General features: G+C 34.8%; 1 protein-coding gene across 3 annotated transcripts in view; it reads left to right on the top strand.

Annotated features, from left to right (window-relative positions):
- PAFAH1B1 (platelet activating factor acetylhydrolase 1b regulatory subunit 1) overlaps positions 1-21,045 on the top strand; it is a 94,930-nt gene that overhangs the window by 47,672 nt on the left and 26,213 nt on the right. The window lies entirely within an intron of this gene.

Raw genomic sequence — 21,045 nt, 5'->3', positions numbered from 1 at the left:
GCCTTTCCTTTGTTGTATTTTTAATCTTTTATTATCCATTGACTATTACAGGATTTGAACTTTATGAGGTGGCTAATGTAATACTTAATACAAATGCATTAATGAGAGAGGCATGAAATTATTCGATCACTGTCATTTTATAGTATCTTATAGCATCCCATATTTCATAGCATTCTGTTTTTGTAGGTGAAGAAATGTAGGGGGGAAATTTTAGCTTTGTGTTTTAGGTGGGTTTTTTTTTTTACAATTCCTGTAGCTTTTTAAAAACTTTATATGGAAATAATTCCAAATTGATAAGTAAGTTGTAAGATTAATATAAAGAATACTTATATACATTTTATCCAGATTCAGTTGTTAACATTTTGTACCATTTGCTTTATCATTTGTACTCTGTGTGTGTCATACAGTACTTTTCTCTTAAACCATTTGTCAGTAAGTTGCATACATCAAGACCTTGGCCCCAGACACTTCCATGTGCAGTTCCCAAGTCTAAGGATATTCTTCTGTGAAACCACAGTGCAAATGGCAATTTCTGTAAATTTAACATTGATACAGTATTTTTATTTAATCTGTTTTTCATACTCCAGTTTTGGTAACTGACCCAATAAAGTTCTTTATGGCCTTTTTTCCACCTGTCTGTTATATATCCATTCCAGGATTAAGTATTGTACTTAGTTTGTCATGTCTCTTTAGTCTCATTTAACTGTATTTTTGAAGAAGAGTCTTTTTTTTAAATAGAGTATTCCTCATTTTATATTTTTCTAATATTTCTTCATGATTAGATTCAGGTTATGCATGTTTGGTCAGAAAATACAGAAGGATGTTTTATTTTTCTCAGGATATCATGTCAAGACAAATAATGTCTATCTGCCCCTAGATGATGATGTTAATTTTGATCTCAGTTAATATGCCTGGTTTCAGCCACTACGTAGCTAATATTATTTCCTTTCCAACAAACAAACGAGAGGCATTTTAATTTAAGACCATGCAAGCATTCTTATTTCCATCAATAGTCTCCCCCTAGACTTAATATCCATTGGTCATTCTTAACTAAACCATTTTTCACTATAATGGTTGCATTGCAAAGTGAAGATTTTCTAGCAATACCACTCCTCTACTAGTCATCATTCAGCTTCTTTTTCTCTTTTTTGTCTTTTCATTGTTGGTATGAATTCTGAGGTTCTCAAACTTTCAATAGTTTTACCATTCGTTACTACTCTTCTTACTGTTTTGGTGCTTGACTTCTCCCAGATTGTTTCATAGGAGCTTCTTTTGTGAGCACTTCCTTACTTTCTAGCATAATAAGATGTTCCAGGCTTATTGTATACCTACCCTGCTTTAAATCTAGAATCAACCATTGTTCCAACAAGCCCTGGTTACTCTGTGGGGAATGGTATTAGAGACCAGGATACAGGCAACAGGTGTACTTAATGCTACTGGGCATCTGCTTCTGTGCTGTGTAAGTAGACAGAACTAGGAAATGAGTACATGTATAATAAACACATACACAGACACCCTGGCATGCACATGTACTAAGATTTCTCATGCTTGGCACTGTTGACATTTTGGATTGAATAACTCTTTGCTGTGGGAGCTGTCCTGTACACTCTTGGATGTTTACAACATCTCTGGCCTCTACCCATTAGGTGCCACAACCAAAACTGTTTCCAGATGTTGCCACTCTCCTCTAGGGGGCAAAATCTCCCCCGGCTGAGAACTGCTGGTATGTACATACAACTGTACCAATACTTATTAGACTGCATGGATACTTTAGTTCCAGCCTATTCTCACAAATTTCTTTCTTCCACCTACCATGTGTTATATCCACTTCTGTAGTGAGACCCTGACTCCCAGCAACATCAACACATTGGCTCATTTGCTCACTCCTGTATTATTTCTAAAACAGTTCCAGAATTGTGTTCATACTACTTCAAAAAACAAACCTCTTGAAAAGGGCTCAGAATTTGTTTGCAGTTCTCTCCCCATCCACCCCTGCCCAAGACTGAGAGCATATAATCAAATGCTGTGTTTGTATATTACTTATATTAGTTTTATTTTTTCCCTCTTCATCTGGTTATATTACTCATTAAAATATGGTTGGGTTTATTCAGTTTTCTGTGTTTAGCATCTGCCCTGCCTTCCCATCCTTCTTAATTTAATATTTTCAATATGTAGAACATTATCTGTGCCAAAGTGTGTACTCGAGTGTTATTCTCTTCTGAATCCCTTCTACTAAGTTATTCCCTCCTTATCCCTTGGAAAAGCCAACCTTTTTGGTCTATAGTGTTAAGAGAGATACATGTATTCTTGTTTCTCCGTTCTTTCTTAAATAAAAGATAGCATGCTATTTGGGCCCTTTGGATATTTTGCTTTTTTTAGTTAGCACTGTCTCATGGAACTCAGACCATGTCAGTTCATAGAGATCCTCCTTTTAACAGCTGGATATTACTCCGCTGTGTGTATACCATAGTTTGTTCTATCATTCTCCCATGTATGAACATTCAGGTAGTATCTGCTATTTTTGTAACTACGAACAATAGTGTAATTAATAACTCCATGTGTACTTTTGTATTATTGAAGATATGTGTGTGTGTGTGTGTGTGTGTATATATATATTTATATATATATATATATAATATATATTTGTGTGTATATATATATATATATATTTGGTTTTTAATCATTTTGTTTTCTAAGTTTACATATTTTTCTTCTAGACACCTTGTGTGAGCTGTCATGACTAAGTCATGCTTTTACTGTCATAATCAGGATTAATAATTTAAACCTTATGGCCCAAAATAGAGCTTTTTATTTGGATAGAAATCAATTGAGAAGGGAATAACCTAATCTCACATGGCTAAATTTGTAGAGAATTTTAGATAAGAATTGACTTAATGTTCAAGCAAAGAAAATTTATCCAATAGCTCTAAATATAAGTTTGAGACATATATTTAGTATCTTCTGGTTTTTAGCAAGGAAATAAAATGAAGGTTTTTGCCTTTTCTCCTATGTTTGAAAATAATATGAATATATATTTAGTATGATAGGAAGAAACTAATGTTTATGTACCTCTAATAATTTCTAATAGGTTGGATAATAATTAACCTGTAAAGCTCTTTGAGGTATTTTTGGAGTAGAAGTGAAAGGAGTTTTGACATACTTGAAACAGATCATTTGAGCATTACGACTAAAATGTAATTCATCTTAGCACATGTGTATTGCCTACTTCCTATGTTCTTATTCTGGGGCATATGAACATGATAATAAAAACATTTTTGTGGATATGACAGATACTTATTTTGGAGATAATTGAGGATGGGAGAAGTTAAAATTAATCCAGTTTTGTGACTAATAATAGAGGCAGAACCAGTTTTCTAATTTTAAGTTCACTATTCATTGAACAGAATTGTTACCAAAATTAGTATGTCAAACTGTAAACATTATCCCCCTCCTCGGTTTCTCCACTTTCTAGAGATGGCTACTGTTACTTCTGCATATTGTAACTTTTTCAGATTTTTTCATTTATTTACAACAATTCCACAAACATCTTTTTTTCAAGATTTATAAAATAGAATTGTACCTCATAACCTGTTTTAATATTTTTTGTCACCCTTTCTGTGAATCTGGAAGTGGTATTATCTGTTGTTAGTTGTCTAATAGCTCCTTTTAACAAAATTAACTTAGACCTCTATTTCTTTATGAATTTTATTCTTCAGTCTCTCCCCATGAAAGATGAAGAAAGTTTGTTACTTTTCTGTTGTTTTGGGTTGATAATATTTGTACTGTTTGATCTGTTTCTCACCCCTAATTCATTTGTGCCACAACTTTTCCATTCTTGTATTATTTTAAGTGTATTTTTTTATTGAAGTACAGTTGAGATGCAATACTATATTGGTTTCAAGTATACAAAACAGTGATTCAACAGTTACATTATTCTTTTTTAAAAACAGCTTTATTGAAGTATAATTAACATACAAATAACTGTACCTATTTTTAATATGTACAATTTGATGAGTTTGGACCATTCTTGTATTCTTATTTTGGTTATTCAGTTAGGTGGATTTTAATCATTACATACGAACCTTTTTCAAGATGAGCTCATAAATGGACTTCTGTGAGTCTTTGAATGCTAGTAGGGATTAGTTTTTTCTTGCTCCCATAAATGAATGACAAGTCGAAGTTACACGAACAGTTCTTAGGTTTCACAGTTTTCCCACTCAGAGTTATAAGTATTAAGGAAAAAAATGCCATGTATCAGGCTGCAAAGAAAACTCAAATTTCAAAAAAGCTGAAATCATGTAGGCCTCATTTGCTGACTATAATGCAAAAAAAGTAAAAAATTAATAGCAAAAGGAGAGCTAAGAGAAATCTATCCATGTGGACAAAAAATGTACTTCTAAATAACTGGAGTTAAAGGGTCAAATGTTTCAATTTAGGAAGTTAAGCAATCAATAATAATGAGAATGCTCCTAACAAAAACCTGTGGGATGTAACCAACATAGCATACAGAAAATTAGATGGTATTTAATGAATCTTAAAAAAAAACAAAGGTCAGAAGTGAACTATACATTGAATTCAAGAATAAGAACAACAAAATAAATCCAGAGGAAGCAGGGGGGAAAAACTAATAAGTAAAAGTAGAAATTAATAAAATAGAAAATACAACCTGGTAATTTTAATTGGTAAAATTAAAAACTGGCTTCTTAAAAAAACATAAAATTTAATAAAGAGAGAAGGCAAATGACCAATACAGTAACAAGGAAGGGAACATAAAATGAACTCAGTTGATTTTCAGAATTATAAGAATGTTCTATCTTATTAAACCTCAAATGACCTAGGTGATTTTCTATGAAGATGTATATGATAAAATTTGTTCAGAAAAAAAAAACTTGAATAGATCAATGACAGTAGAGGAACTTGTAAAGATAGCTGCAGACTTTAAGGTCAGATGGTTTTTAAGCCTAGACTCTTAACTCTGTTGAGGCTTTAAAGGCCAGTAACTTCCCAGATTGTATAGTTTTTTCCAGAACATAGAAGAAAGTGGAGAATTTAGGGGCTCATTTTATGAGGCTAGAGTAACCCTGATAGCAACACTAAGCAAGAGGAAAATAACAAAGGACATTGCAAGCTAATTTTATATGAACCAGATATAAAGGTACTAAATAATGTAACAGTTGAGTCCAGTAGCATATGAAAAAGTTAATCATGGCCAAGTATGATTTATCCCAAGAATGCAAAAGTTTTTCAACATCCAGAAACCTATTAATGTAATTGTTATATTAGTAAATAGAAAGCCCATACGATCAATCCAAAAGATACAGAAATAGTATTTTTAATACCCATTCTTGATTGTTAAAAATTTTTTAGAAAACAGGAATAGGATGTTTCCTTAACTTGGTTAGAGCTGTCTGCCAGAAATTTACAGCAAACATTAGAAATATTAGGTGCGTTCCCATTCAAATCAAGAACATACTCAAAGTTCCTAAGCTACCATTTAAACTTGGATTTGAGAGTCTAGCCATTGCAGTGAGGCAACAGAAAGAACTAGATAAAACTACTGGAACAGAAGAGACCAAACTTATTTCTGGGATAGCATCCCATAGAAAATCAAAGAGAACATTTAAAATTATTAGACTTAGTAAGGTGGCCAGAAACAAGATGGCATACAAAAATAGTTTTTGTTATTGGATAATGTAGTAAAAAGATACCTTTGCCCTGTTTAATAGTGAAAAAAGTGAATGGAGGGAAGCTGTCAGAGCTCCTAAATTATTAACAACATTAAATACAATCCCAATCAAAATCCAAACTTCATGAATTTGACCAGCTTGATTCTACAATTAATCTGAAAGAGAAATATGTAGTAAAATGGCTAAGAAAAAATTTTAAAGAATTAATGAGAAAGGAACTAACTGTACTGGATATCCAAACTATAATGGTTATAAGTAAAATATTTGTGGAATAGGAATATAGGGTAGGGGAACAAATAAACTTCAGAAACAGGCCCATTTATCTGGAAATTCAACATATTATAAAGATAACATTTCCTATCAATAGTGAAAAGATGTACTGTTGAACAAATAGTGTTAGAACCACAGGTTGTATTAAATAAAATAAACTTCAATCCAGGTGAAGTAAAAGTCCAGATGTTAAACACATACAAGGTAACAATGTAGAAATGGTAGAAGAAAACATGGCTTTTTGGTAGGAAAGGACTTCCTAAAGATATCAAATGGGAAACCAAAAGAACAATTGGTAAATTTGAATAAATTTGAATATACAAAATACAGAATTTCTCTATGAAGAAAGACCTCAAAATACAAGTGACTGGTGGTGGGGAAGTACTTGCAATACCTGTAACAAAGGAATGGCATCTAGGATATATAAGGGGAGTCCTAAAAATTGATTAAAATTATCATAACCAGTAGAAAATGAGAAAAAGGTAATACTAAGGACATTTCACAAGCAAAAAGTTGGCTAGTAAACATATTAAAAAACGTTTAATGTCTGTATACAAAACAAAATACAGCTTGTTCTCCAAGTGATTGTACAAAAGGAAAAACTGATGATAGTCTTTGTTAGCAAGCATCTGGGGGAATTGGGTTCTTTGGGCACTGGTGATGAGAGTATACATTTTAATTTCTTGAAAGGCCAGTTGGATAATATGTTTAAAAATGTATGTGTTCTTTGGTCTAACAGCTATATTTATAAAGAGCTTTTTTAGCAATACTTCTCAAAGGGAAAGTATGTAAAAGGATATTATTGTTTTTTATGGTAAGACAATCTAAAAAGTTTATCCGTCAGTAGGGGTATATTAAATATGGTACATCCATTCTATAGGATACCATATAGCAGTCTAAAAATGAGGCATATTCATGTACATCTACATGGAAAGAGCTCTAAGATCTACTGTTAAGTGAAACAGCTTGCTAAATAAGATGATATGATGCATTTATATTAAATACTGCCCCCTCTCCCACACACAACTATGTATTTCTTTTGTGCTTGTATCTGAATAGATGCAAACACTTGAAAAGATAGACCCTCAACTGTTAACAGTGGTTACCTCCAAAAGAAGAATGAGATTGGATAAAGGTGGAACAAATATTTTTGACAGTATTGTTTCAGTGTTCTATAAGGCAAAATGTATTTGTTATTTTTTGTGTAAATAACAGCAAAATTCAATGAATTTTTTTTTTAAACAGAAACTATATGCTCTGGCACTATAGATTGCAGTGGAGAAATTATAGGTCAGCCTGATGTTTGTCCTTGCTTTCCTGCTTAGGTATCCATAGTATTTTTTCTCTAAATCTTCATGTTCACCAAGCTAGTTTTTGTTAGTTCTTTATTTTAGGGACATTTTATTATATTTGTTTATGTCATACATGTCCTGGATTCCTTTTATTTTTATCTTTTTAGTTTTATATTACCTTAGATTTCTTTGAGAGTATGTGAGTATTTATAATTTTCTGCTGCCTCCTGGGGTTATTCCTCCTTTCTAAAGCATGCTTTCTTCTCTATTTTACTTGATTTCTTGCTATTAAAATCCAGTTGCTATTTGCATTGCTCATCTTTCCTCTTCTCTTAAAATTTGCTGGGTGCTATGTTTCATCCTTCTTACTAACCATCTTTGGAGACAGTTCTGTTGGTGGAAAAGAATGACTAAACTGGAATCACTTGAAATTTGAATGGGCTTAGAACACCTTTCCTGCCATATTAGTACAGTAGTCCTTTGCCCTGGGGCATGTAGCCTCTCAGCTTTTCGGGTCCTTCTCAGATGAGCCCAGGACCTTCCTGATTGTGATCTCAAGCCTTTCTGGGTAATTTATTATCTGTTAGCTAATTTGGCCAGCACATGTAAAGCTAATTTTCTTTATCCTCCTCTTAAATCCTGTTTTACCTATAGACAGTTTCACTGCCCTTAAAAAGCCCCTGTGCTCCATCTATTTTTTCATCCCTCCCTCTCTTTGAACCCTGGCAACTAAGCTTTTTTTTTACTGTCTCCATAGTTTTGCCACATCCAGAAAGTTGGAATCAAATGGTGTGTAGCCTTTACAGAATGACTTCTTTAACTAACTCAGCAATATGCATTTAAGGTTCCTCCATGTCACTTCATGACTGTAATACGTTTTTAACCTCTACAGTTAATTGAGGTCTTTAAGTTTCTCCTGTGCATATATTGAACATTATATGTATTTAGCATTTATTAGAAAGTGGTTCTGCCCTAGCCTTTAAAAAAGTAAAGGTCTGCACTTACTGCACACTTGAAATTTGTACATGAGAATACACTTCAGCAGCACATGTTCATGGAGTTGAGTTAGATGCCAGACAAGGCTCTCGCACATATGCACATTGTCATCATGTGAATAGTTGTAAAGACTTGAGTGGGCATAATACCTTGCATGGTGGCAGTATCCTATTACAAAGAGAGAGTTTGAGTGCTTAAAAAGCTTTGGGGTTTTCTTGTCTGGCTTTAGGGTCTATAATAAGAATGAGAGCAATGTTTAGATCTTGTTAGTGATTCAGCTTTCAAACAGTTACTATTTCTCACTGCATTTAAGCTACTATGGCTCAGTTTAATTGGAGAATACTTGAGATGGCAAGCTGAGCTATTAAAATCCAGTTGCTATTTGCATTGCTCATCTTTGAATTAGAATTTCTTCATACTGGGCAACAAAAGCATTAAATACATGAATTAATTGAATGCTGAACTGAAATGAGACTGATGTATTTCAGGTTTTTATATTTATAAAAACAGCTATGTTTCATTGATTATAAAAAGTAAATATATATTTAAGCAAAAACTTACTAATATATTGCTTTTATCCACCTTATGTTTTGAGGTTCTGCTTTTTCAGCTTTAAAGAGTTGATAATCATGGAACTTATGACTATGTTGCCAGTATTATAACTTCCCATATAATGATCATCAAGTTTCTTATTATTGCCTTGAAGTAAAATATTTAAAAAGGACCTCTGAGTCTTCAAAGGGAGATTAAAATAGTCTCAATTTGTGTTGTATTTAGTCTTATTTTCTGTAAGTTTTTTAACTAAAATACTTCATTCAGAATGCACCATATTCTGATCATTCCAGATAACAAGCAATTCCATACAGTAGGGGTTACAGGTATTTTCTCCATTTGCTAATAATGTTAGATATGTCAAAACAATAAGCCAGTAAACAAAAACATAACTTCATTTGTGAATTTGAACCCCAAATTATGAAATTGCTGAATGTTTCAAAAAATAAATTTCATCATTTATTAAGAGTGAAGTGTAGGCTTCTCTAAAGATAATCAAGATATGGTCATCAAAGTTAAAATCACTGACTTTGAACTCATACAAAGCCCAGTTATGCCATATCTCATTTGATTTCACTGAAAGATTTGGTCATATTCTAGAGAATTGTATTAGAAGAAAAGAATTCCAGAGTAGGAAGGCAGTGCCACAAATACCAGTAAGGAAATTGAGAAAGTTGTATGCTGGTTAGCTCTTACTTCCTTTGTGAGGTTGGAGGTCTGCTGAAGGCTAGGATGTAAGTAGGAATTGGGAGTGAGGAAAGGGGACAAGAGACAAGTAAATGAGTCATTAGGCAGCAGTGGAATGAAAACCATATATTACAATTTGACCTCTACTAATTCTAAAAATAAAAATCCCATCATTAGCAGTATTGTAGGTTACTGACTATCCTGATGTTCAGTACAGGGTTAAAAACTATGTTCCATCAACAAATGTAACCTGTCTTTAGCCAGGTAATTCTGGGTATGCTTATATGAATATGTCCTAATTTTAAGGGATCTTAACTTTTATTCTTTAGGGCTTGACTTAACTATGCAATGATCTTACTTAGTTTAGTTGCTAACCCATCTAATTTGCCTGTATACTTCTGATAAATAGGTATTTAGGATGTCTCTAGGATAAATAAGTACTTCTTAAAATACAACTTTCATTAAACTGCTTTTTTTGGTCTTGTGTATCATTTGTAATCTTTCTGTTGTGTTCTTTCAGTCATTCTCTCATTATCTTAATCTTATTTCTAATATTTATACCTATTGTTTAGATGGATTGATTGCTTTTGGAAAAATCTAAAATAATGGTGATTATAGGCATCATTGTCTTGTGCAGGTATTTCTGATTTTTTACCATTAACTTAATATTTATTGGTTGAAGTTTTGAGAGAGTTTTTAAAACATTAATGAAGAGATATCTTTTCTTTTGCTTGTATTTTTTTTTTTAATTTTGTTATCATTAATCTACAATTACATGAAGAACATTATGTTTACTAGGCTCCCCCCTTCACCAAGTCCCCCCCCCACACCCCATTACAGTCACTGTCCATCAGCGTAGTAAGATGCTGTAGAATCACTACTTGTCTTCTCTGTGTTGTACAGCCCTCCCCATGCCCCCCCCCACATTATACATGCAAATCGTAGTACCCCCTTTCTTTTTCCCTGCCCTTATCCCTCCCTTCCCACCCATCCTCCCCAGTCCCTTTCCCTTTGGTAACTATTAGTCCATTCTTGAGTTCTGTGATTCTGCTGCTGTTTTGTTCCTTCAGTTTTTCTTTATTCTTATACTCCACATATGAATGAAATCATTTAATACTTGTCTTTCTCCGCCTGGCTTATTTCACTGAGCATAATACCCTCTAGCTCCATCCATGTTGTTGCAAATGATAGGATTTGTTTTCTTCTCATGGCTGAATAATACTCCATTGTGTATACGTACCACCTCTTCTTTATCCATTCATCTACTGATGGACATTTAGGTTGCTTCCATTTCTTGGCTATTGTAAATAGTGCTGCAGTAAACATAGGGTGCATCTGTCTTTTTCAAACTGGGCTGCTGCATTCTTAGGGTAAATTTCTAGAAGTGGAATTCCTGGGTCAAATGATATGTCTATTTTGAGCTTTTTGAGGAACCTCCATACTGCTTTCCACAATGGTTGGACTAATTTACATTCCCACCAGCAGTGTAGGAGGGTTCCCCTTTCTCCACAACCTCGCCAACATGTGTTGTTGTTTGTCTTTTGGATGGTAGCGATCCTTACTGGTGTGAGGTGATATCTCATTGTGGTTTTAATTTGCATTTCTCTGATGACCAGCAATGTGGAGCATCTTTTCATGTGTGTGTTGGCCATCTGAATTTCTTCTTTGGAGAACTGTCTGTTCAGCTCCTCTGCCCATTTTTTAATTGGATTATTTGCTTTTTGTTTGTTGAGGTGCATGAGCTCTATGTATTTTGGATGTCAAGCCTTTATCAGATCTGTCATTTATGAATATATTCTTCCATACTGTAGGATGCCGTTTTGTTCTATTGATGATGTCCTTTGCTGTACAGAAGCTTTTCAGCTTGATACAGTCCCACTTGTTCATTTTTGCTTTTGTTTCCCTTGCCCGGGGAGATATGTTCATGAAGAAGTTGTTCATGTTTATGTCCAAGAGATTTTTGCCTATGTTTTTTTTTTTGAGTTTTATGGTTTCATGACTTCCATTCAGGTCTTTGATCCATTTGGAGTTTACTTTTGTGTATGGGGTTAGACAGTGATCCAGTTTCATTCTCTTACATGTAGCTGTCCAGTTTTGCCAGCACCATCTGTTGAAGAGACTGTCATTTCCCCACTGCATGTCCATGGCTCCTTTTTCATATATTAATTGACCATATATGTTTGGGTTAATGTCTGGAGTCTCTGTTCTGTTCCACTGGTCTGTGGGTCTTTTCTTGTGCCAGTACCAAATTGTCTTGATTACTGTGGCTTTGTAGTAGAGCTTGAAGTTGGGGAGCGAGATCCCCCCCACTTCATTCTTCCTTCTCAGGATTGCTTTGTCTATTCGGGGTCTTTGGTGGTTCCATATGAATTTTTGAACTATTTGTCCCAGTTCATTGAAGAATGTTGTTGGTAATTTGATAGGGATTGCATCAAATCTGTATATTGCTTTGGACAGAATGGCCATTTTGATGATATTAATTCTTCCTAGCCAAGAGCATGGGATGAGTTTCCATTTGCTAGTGTCTTCTTTGATTTCGAAGAGATATCTTTTTTAATGTTAATGAAGTTCTTTCCATTGTTTAGGAATTTTTTCAAATCAAGAATGTTGAAGAATTTGATCCAAATATACACTGGTAATCTCCATCATGTTCTAGTTTTCCTTTCTCCCCCTCAGTACCCTGTCTGTAATGCCTACTTTTTCCTTTGAGGTTCAATTCACATCTTGCCTTTATAAAAAGATCATCCATTCAATATCATTTCTCTCTTTTTAGAATTAGGTTTCACGTACTTTGGTAACTTTGGTTTTGCTCCTCAGATAGGTTTACAAGTTCCTGGAAGGCAAGGGACCAAATAACATAATTCTCTTTTACATTTCCTAGTATGAAGCTGTAACAGATAAGTATCCTTTCCCCATCCCCCCTTTTTTCCTACTTTCCTTGCTTTATAGTGAAAATTTGCTTTGGATTTTAAAAAAAAGTTTCAGACTTCTCAGTACATGACAGTTTTATTGGCTTTCCTTACAGCCTGACTTACTTGTAGGTTTCTTAAGTATGCAAAATAATTTTTACAGGAATATATTCTGAAAGGAATCCACAGTTAAATACATGTCTTACTGTTCCTGTAGATGTACATTAAAGTTAGAGAAAATGTTTTAAAAGTTGCTGGTTGTATTGAGGAACAGGTAAAATCACCGTCTGTCTGAAGACATCACTGACCTCTGGTTTATACCAATCCATGCAACTTGTTTTTAAATGTCAGTCAGTAAAACACATGTGTATCATTAACTTGAAACAACACAGTTGGGAGTCTAGTCCAGTTAGTGTGATGTCATCATAATTTTACCTTCATTTACCTTAGTTTTAGTCAGGTTATATTTTTTAGCAGGTTAAAAGGGTAAAGAAGAAAACAAATAAGAAAGGGGAGATAAAACTGAATTGTTCAGTCGTGCTGTCTGCTTTGTGTTTCTGTTACTCAAAAAAAATGTGTCTAAATATTTAGAGAATGTTTTGCTTTAAGAGAAAAAAGTCCAACATAGTGTACTTACTTGGCAGATAGTTTTGTTGTATGCTGTGAAGAGTGAGGGGTGGATGTTACCTCAGACCCAGATCTCTGCTGAAGAGAATGATAACTGACAGGCTAGTATACCAGGTGTATGTTCTCTTGCTAAATGGTGAAGATGAAGGGTTCGCTCACCCTGTCTTTGCCCAGATTTCATTCTCCTTTACTTCATCCCTTCCAGGGGATAAGATACATTGTGATCACCTGAAGTGCTTGTACTTATCCCAAGACTGGTTAAATCCTGGTCTACTCTTGAAGTAGCTACAAATCTTCAAGTATGATAGTGAAGGATGATTATTTAACCCTTTCTCAAGGCACATGAGTTTGGAGAGAGATAAGACCTATGGCTAGAAACTCATCACATCTGTGCTACCCTTTCCCCAGAGACTCAAGGGGCAGTTGTAGCATATTTAAGAAGTTAAGACTTGGTTAATGTCCTGTGGCAGCAGTTTATGGAATGACCCTCAGTAGTATCCCTGTGCATGAAGTGAACTTTCTCACATATTCCCCCAGGACTATTTAGTTCATCCTAGGGTTTGTCTAAAATGGTATAGCTTGCGGTGGTATGTGGATTGTCTTTTGGAGTAGACCACTGTTGATGATGATGTGAAATTAAATGTTTGTTCCTGCCTAGCCTCTCTGTTGTCTTGACACTGTGCCCTCATAACCTTGAAGACATCTCAGATCACTGGGCTACTACAGCCTTTTAGAACAATGCACATTAACTTCATTGCTTTCCTAATTCCTGAAAATGTGATATCAACCTTTTCAGTGTATCTTTTTTTCTTTATTAAAGTATCATTGATATACAATCTTATGAAGGTTTCACATGAGCAGCATTGTGGTTACTACCTTCACCCATATTGTCAGGTCCCCTCCCACACACTGCACTCTAGTCACTGTCCCATCAGTGTAGTAAGATGCTATAGAGTCCTGCTTGTCTTCTCTGTGCTATTAACTGCCTTCCCCATGACCCCCCTACATTATGTGTATTAATCATAATGCCCTTTAATCCCCTTCTCCCTCCCTCCCCACCCCCTTCCTTCCCTTTGCTAACTTGCTAGTCTCTTGTAGTCTGAGTCTGCCGCTGTTTTGTTCCTTCATTTTTGCTTTGTTATACTCCACAAATGAGTGAAGTCATTTGGTACTTGTCTTTCTCTGCCTGGCTTATTTCACTGAGCATAATACCTTCCAGCTCCATCCATGTTGTTGCAAATGGTAGGATTTGTTTTCTTTTTATGGTTGAAAAATATTCCATTGTGTATTGTCTTTTGAAGAGTAGACCACTGTGGATGACGATGTAAAATGAAATGTTTGATCCAGCCTGGCCTCTGTGTTATTTTGACAGTGTGCCTTCATAACCTTACAGACATCTCAGATTCACTGGGCTACTGCAGCATAGTACCACATCTTCTTTATCCATTCATCTACCAATGGTCACTTAGGTTGCTTCCATATCTTGGCTATTGTAAATAGTGCTGTGATAAACATAGGTGTGCATATATATTATTGAATCTGGGATTTTGTTTTCTTTGGATAAATTCCTAGAAGTGGAATTTGAGTCAAATGGTATTTCTATTTTTAGTTTTTCAAGGGACCTACATTGCTTTCCACAATGGTTGAACTAATTTACATCCCCACCAACAGTGTAGAAGGGTTCTTCTCCTTTGTCCCCATCCTCACCAGCATTTGTTGTTCCTTGTCTTTTGGATGTTGGCCATCCTAACTGGTGTCAGATGATATCACATTGTGGTTTTTTGCATTTCCTTGATTGATAATTAGCGATGTAGAACATCTTTTCATGTGCCTGTTGGCCATCTGAATCTCTTCTTTGGCGAAGTGTCTGTTCAGATCCTCTGCCCAATTTTTAATCGGGTTATTTGTCTTTCGGGTGTTGAGGCGTGTGAGTTCTATATATATTTTGGATGTTAATCCCTTGTCAGATATCTCCTTGATGAATGTATTCTCTTCAGTGTATCTATTTTAATGGCCTGGTGAGAAATCATTTCAGTTTGTCAGCTTTTGACTTAACCTTGTTTTTCCTCATAAAAAATGAAATTAAAATATTTATATAATTTGCAGAACATTTTTATTCAGCCTCACAGTATAGATTACACAGTTGGAAAAACACTGTTCTTGTCATTTTGGTTTCAAAAGACCGAAGTTTTTTTCCCACATCTACCATTTGCTAGCCAAAAAGTAATTTAAACTCTGTGACTCTCAGTTTTGTTATGTGTGAAAACACCTTCCACCTCAGTGTCCCCTAATGTGTGTTGTGTAATTCCCTCTGCTCTGATTTAAATTTCTAAGTGATGCTGGGGACCCTGAATTATTCTGCTTTTATTGGTGGCACGCTCCAATATTTTTAGAGTTGTTACTGTTTAACTAGCAGTTCATAGCATTTAGAGTAACTTTTAAAAATCTTAGTAAAAGGGTTTTAATGTATGTAGGGGTTGGTAGTGATAGGATATTGTGAATGATAATCCAGCTACAAAAATTAACTGGGGAAATAAAAGAAAAATGAAGAGGGTGTAGGATATCAGTCAAAATGTTTAAAATCTAATTTTGGCATTTTAGTAAATTTGGAGTAGTTTAGAAATCAAACACAGTCTCACTTGTTATTGTCATAGTTGCAAAGGACAGCAAGACAATATTGCCAGTGTGGTGCTGTTCTATATGTAAAGCTAAGTTTTGTCTAGCCAGTTCTCTTTGTTCATGAATAAAAGTTCCCGTATATTATGTTTCCTCATCTTTATCTCAGTTCTTTCTTTTGGTTTTAACCATTTTCTCTGATTCTGCATAGGGTTACTGTTTTGGGCTACCCAGAAAGACCTGTTATACTTACGGATGAATTTTTCTTTGATTCTAGTGATTGGTTGTTTTTTCTCATCTCCTGAAACTTAATAGATTAATTTAAATAATGTGTCTGAAGTTTCTTTGACAGATTATTATAAACTTATGCCTTGACGTCCACTTGCTTCAAACCAGAGAAGTCTTATATCCTTAATAAACTTGATGAATATCAGTTCTAGATCAACAACTGAAATTAAGTTAGCAAACCCTAGAAGCATGCTTTAGGCTGTTAGAACCAAGAGATTCTTCAGTCTACACCTTGCCTGAGTTGGAAGTGTTGCATTCACTTGATCAGATAGTTGCCTTATGTATTTAGTGGTGAGGCAATGGGGGTGATGGTGCCAAAATTAATCTGGCCGTGGGAACTCAGCTTTGTTTCGTGACTCAGTCTCAACATCACTTTTCTGACATGTGGCTAGAAGTGTAACTAAGAGGTCTTATTAAATTGTATTTGATATGGAAATAGAATTGACTAGACATTTATGGGACCAGGTTGTAGACTTTGTACATCATCCGAATGTTGTACAATTATCCCTAATAGTATCAGACTCATTTAAACTTCAGTTCTAAATTGTTTGGTGTATTTTTGTATATATACCTTACTCTTTGGTGGTTCAGTATTATGATATCATTAATTCCATGTGATGTCTCTTTGTAAACTCTGTATGTCATCATGTTATTAACTGAACATTTTACTTTCATTAGATAGAAAGAGAACTCATCCCTGATATTCTCAAAACTCATAACTTCTTTCCAACTCAGTATTTTGCTGTGCTCATTTGAAATCTCATTGAGGAGTGGAATACTGAATAAGTTCTGAAATTGCACTTGCTAAGTCAGCAGGCACTTCTTAGTAACCAGATAGTTTGAATGCTTTTAAACTTAATTTATTTGACCTCTCTTAGATCTTTGTCACTGCTATCCATTTCCGCTTTCTTTGAAACTCCCTTCTCCCTTGACTTGTTGACATCTTATTTTCCTCTTAAATATTGGTATCTGTCAGCGTTCTGTCATTTACATTTTAGTCTCCTTTTTTCTTCCCATTATATACCTCTTCCAGAGTGTCTCGCCATTTACGTGGTTTAAATCATTACTGCCTGTTTGCTAATATTCCAAAATCCTTTTCTTATGTCAGATTTCTAGCTTCTGATTTGTACATCCAATTATCTTCTGTGTATCTTTACTTAAATATCTTATAGCTACTTCAGGTCAAAAGGTTTAAATCTGGACTTACTATATTCCTACCTTATAACCTTCCTTTTTCTAAGTTTTCTATCCAAGTAAATTTACTTTGATCCACCGGAAACATGTGACTCAACTATTTTCTCCCATATCTAGTTAGTAATCAAAACAAAAGCCTAACGATTGAATATGTGAGTCATTCTTGTTTCAAGTATTTGTGTTTAGGTCTTTTTAAAGAGCAGTATAATCTCATTTTTAAAGTATTCCTGAGGAAACATAATATATGGGAATATACATATATATTAAATACATATAAAAACTGTACAATTTCAGTTAAAGGAGGATGGTATAGAGCTTCACCTGTTTAGCCAGTTTCTTCCCCCCTCACTCAGTAAATATTTTTGGAATTACTATCCTAAATTATTTCACTACTTGCTAGTTATATGACCTTAGATAAATCAGTCTGACAATATATAATACAGTGGAATAACTTCTCTACCTAATTTGACATGATGGTCGGTCGTAGGATGAAAAAAGACAGTGAATGTTGTTTATATTGGATTTAACATTTTATAAACAGATAAATGCAACGTAACTGTTCCGAGGTGCTGCTTTATGCACATTGGAAATTACTTACATCTTTCTAATTAATCACGTTTGCCACACAGCATTTTAAGAAAATACAGATGTTCGGTTAAGCTGTGTAGAATTTGGAAATATTGCAGAAGTTTTAAAAATGCAACATCTAGTCCACTTTAGTAAAGATTACATAAGCAAAATCAAAGGGTTATCAACTTTTTTTTTAGTCAGTAAATGCTAACCCAGATGTTTGAAAAGTAAATGTGGTAAAGGGTTGATACTCATAACTGCTGGTAAGAATATAAATTGGTACAGCTCTGGGGAGCAATTTGACAGTAGCTATCAAAATCTCTTAAAAATGTATGTATCTTTTGTCCTAGTCTGTTCAGACTGCTCTAACAAAATACGCTAAATTGAGTAGCTTATAAAAACAACAGATTGATTTCTCACAATTCAAGAGGCAGGGAAGTCCGAGATCAGGGCAATGGCAGATTCAGTGTCTGGTGCCTTTCTAATTCATAGTCTCTTTTGTAAGGGCATTAATTCCATTTCTGAGGGCTCTGCCCTCATGACCTAATTACCTCTAACGACATCCCCACCCCAATACCATCACACTGGGAATTAGATTTCAACATAAGAATTTGGGAGGGTTGGTCAACATTCACTAGCATCTTTTGACCCAAATGTGAAGATATGAGAAAGGCTTTATCTGTGAATATTTATTTGCAACATTGTTGAAAATGGTGAAGATTTAGAAACAACCTGAAAGTCTAGCAATGGCTGATTGCTTAAATAAAGTTTGATGCATCTATTGGCCTGGAATATTGTTTGCGTACTAATAACTATGTCATAAATGAATATTTACTGAAAACAAAAGGTTTTCACAACATGTTAGCAGATTAAGTTACTTGATTAAAAGCCATACCAATGCATGTGAATGTGCAAAGAACATGTTAGGAGAAGACTGCTGAAAGGTTAGTGGTAGTCTCAAAGTGTTGGGATTGTTTTGTTTTGTTTAATAAGGGAAAAGGAATAGTCATTCTGCATTTTTCTTCTTTTAATGTTCTTAAGGGGAAAAGTATCACCATTTATCTGTCTTTCCCTTACCATTAAGATTATAGTTGTTATAATCCTACCGTTTGCAACAGCGTTGATAGAGCCTAGGGTATTATGCTCAGTGAAATAAGCCAGGCAGAGAAAGACAAAGTACCAGATGATTTCACTCATTTGTGGAGTATAACAACGAAGCAAAACTGAAGGAACAAAACAGCAGCAGATTCACAGACTCCCAGAAGAGACTATCAGGTTACCAAAGGGAAGAGGGTGGGGGGGGGGAGGGAGAAGGGGATTAAAGGGCATTATGATTAACACACATAATGTAGGGGGGTCATGGGGAAGGCAGTAATAGCACAGAGAAGACAAGTAAGACTCTGTGCTGATCGACAGTGACTGTAATGGGGTATGTAGTGGGGACTTGATAATAGGGGGAATATAGTAACCACAGCGTTGCTCATGTGAAACCTTCAGAAGATTGTATATCTGTGATACCTTAATTTTAAAAAAGATCATAACATAATTTGTGCATATGTTGCATATACATATCTGTTACTTGACCTTCAGATCTGTAAGCTGTGTGTGCTGTTTACAAAGTTTTAAGCATTAGGGCTTGACCCTGAGGTAGGAGTGGAGCTGGTAGGAATCACGACTGTATGTAATTTCTTCGCTCTTGATATTTGCCTTTATTTGCTTACTGTTGGTTTTGTTTTCTTTTTTTGTAGATAATTATTTTTTATTGAAGGGTAGTTGACACACAGTATTATATTACATTAGTTTCAGGTGTACAACACAGTGATTCAACATTTATATACATGACAATTCTAGGTACCAGCTATCACCATACCAAGTTGTTACCATATTTTGACTATATTCCTTATGCTATTTATACATTATATCCCGGTTACCTATTTATTTTACAATTGGAAGTGTGTACTTTTTTTTTTTTTTCTGTGAGGGCATCTCTCATATTTATTGATCAAATGGTTGTTAACAACAATAAAATTCTGTATAGGGGAGTCAATGCTCAATGCACAATCATTAATCCACCCCAAGCCAAATTTTCGTCAGTCTCCAATCTTCTGAGGCACAACAAACAAGTTCCTACATGGAGAACAAATTCTTACATAGTGAATAAGCTACATGGTGAACAGTACATGGGCAGTCATCACAGAAACTTTTGGTTTTGCTCATGCATTATGAACTATAAACAGTCAGTTCAAATATGAATACTCATTTGATTTTTATACTTGATTTATATGTGGATACCACATTTCTCTCTTGATTATTATTATTTTTAATAAAATGCTGAAGTGGTAGGTAGATACAAGATAAAGGTAGAAAACATAGTATAGTGTTGTAAGAGAGCAAATGTAGATGGTCAGATGTGTGCCTGTAGACTATGTGTTAATCCAAGCTAGACAAGGGCAATAAAACATACACGGATGCAGAAGATTCCTCTCAGAACAGGGGGGGTGAGGTTCTAAGCCTCACCTCTGTTGATCCCCAATTTCTCACCTGATGGTCCCCCTGCGACTGTGCCTGTCTTAGGTTGTTCCTCCCTTGAGGAATTTTACCCGTCTCTGGCTAACCAGTCATCTTCCAGGGCCATACAGGGAAATGTAAAGTTGGTAAGTGAGAGAGAAGCCTTGTAGTTTGAAAAGGTTAGCTTTTTACTTCTTTGCATATTTAGGCCCTGTGGCTTCTATGCCCAGCATTTGTCTTGAGGTATCTTTACCACTTGGAAGAATTATGATACTCGGTAAATTTGATATGAGGCACGAATTCTATTTAAGGGTTGTAATTAGGAAGGAAGAAGAAAAGCTATAGAAGTAGCAGGCGGAAGAAAACATGGGAATATTGATTATTTCTTTGACATATCTTCTTGTAGAGTAACTTCAGCATGTATAGGTTTTAAACTACTAATTAAATTGTGCACACACATTAACATAATAGGAGTATAGTTACATAACCAAAGCATACCTGTAATTACCAGCCATCTCCAGTGAAACCAAGAAAACCAGTTAGGCACCTTAGGCATTGGTGAAAACTTATCTATGATATGGTGGATATTGTCCAACTGAACTTGAACAGTCTGAGAGAAATCAGACAAATTAAAACAACCCATTCCTGGGGACTGTTCACATCCCTTATGTTCTTTTAACAGTAAATAGTCTGTAGTTGTAAGATTTTGGAGTGCTACAATTTGCACTTCTCCTAATTCTTGATTGAGTTCCAACAGTATAGATCCAGTCAAATTTGTTGTTTTACTGTATGCACAGGCCAGCTTAGATATCTCCTTCTTCATTCCCATGGCAAGTCCAGGAGCTGGTG

The sequence above is a fragment of the Manis pentadactyla genome, chromosome 4 (assembly GCF_030020395.1).
Source record: "Manis pentadactyla isolate mManPen7 chromosome 4, mManPen7.hap1, whole genome shotgun sequence".
Lineage (NCBI taxonomy): Eukaryota > Metazoa > Chordata > Mammalia > Pholidota > Manidae > Manis > Manis pentadactyla.
Note: the sequence above shows the minus strand (reverse complement) of the source record. Positions and strands in the feature narration are given on the sequence as shown.